At 60.7% G+C, this 804-nt stretch overlaps 1 pseudogene; it reads right to left on the bottom strand.

Annotated features, from left to right (window-relative positions):
• Positions 1 to 85, bottom strand: part of LOC115287197 — an 18,653-nt pseudogene extending 18,568 nt beyond the window's left edge.
• Positions 86 to 804: the final 719 nt, after the last annotated feature.

The raw sequence follows: 804 nt of genomic DNA on the forward strand, positions 1-804 counted from the left end.
TGTTGAGCACGTGGACTCTCTCCTTGTATTTGTCCTGGAAGTTCACCCATTCTGGGCCACGTACCCCGGGAAAGACGTGCAGCATGGCTATGTGTTGTGACCCGGACTCAATGCCCCAAGAAATCTTCTCCAGGATGACTTCTGGGGTTAATATTGGTTTAGTGGCCACATGAAACACCGCAGAACCTCCTTGAGTCCCTGTCAAGGAAACTCGGTTTCCAGGATCCTCCACGTCAGACCCATGGGCCCCAGGGCTCCTGACCACAGTGCTGAAGGTGCCTAGGGCAGTGGAGACAGAAAGTGTGAGTGTGTTTCATGAAGAACGAGGAGAAAAACGTAGAACCCAGCGTGTTAATGAACCCACCCCGAAGACGCCCTGGGCGCCGGGGGGCGGGGCAGAGCGTGAATCCGGAGCGATGCTGGAGTCGGGTCCTGTCCCAGTGGGGCGTCCCCATGAACACGGTCCTGAGTGCTGACCCGAGTGTCCTCACCGCCTAACGCTGAGCGTCTGGACGAGATGACATCACGGATGGAAAGCACTGGGCACGCTGGGGTCAATGCCAAGTGCACCAGTGCAGGGGGAGCTTCCTCCGTGGTGCAGAGGCCCCACCGCCCACCCGCCGTGGGAGCCCTGGCCCTGCAGTGGGGGCCGTGCCCTGGGCCGTGCTCTGAGGGGCGGAGCTCAGCTGCAGTGATGGACGTCGCTCAGTGACAGCAGGTCTCTCAGGAGTGTGACTTCTGTGTCCCTCACACCCTGTCCCTCGCTGCAGGGATGAGCCTGGAGCCATGGAGGGGCTGCGCTGT

This window comes from Suricata suricatta, chromosome 3, assembly GCF_006229205.1.
Source record: "Suricata suricatta isolate VVHF042 chromosome 3, meerkat_22Aug2017_6uvM2_HiC, whole genome shotgun sequence".
Classification (NCBI taxonomy): Eukaryota; Metazoa; Chordata; class Mammalia; order Carnivora; family Herpestidae; genus Suricata; species Suricata suricatta.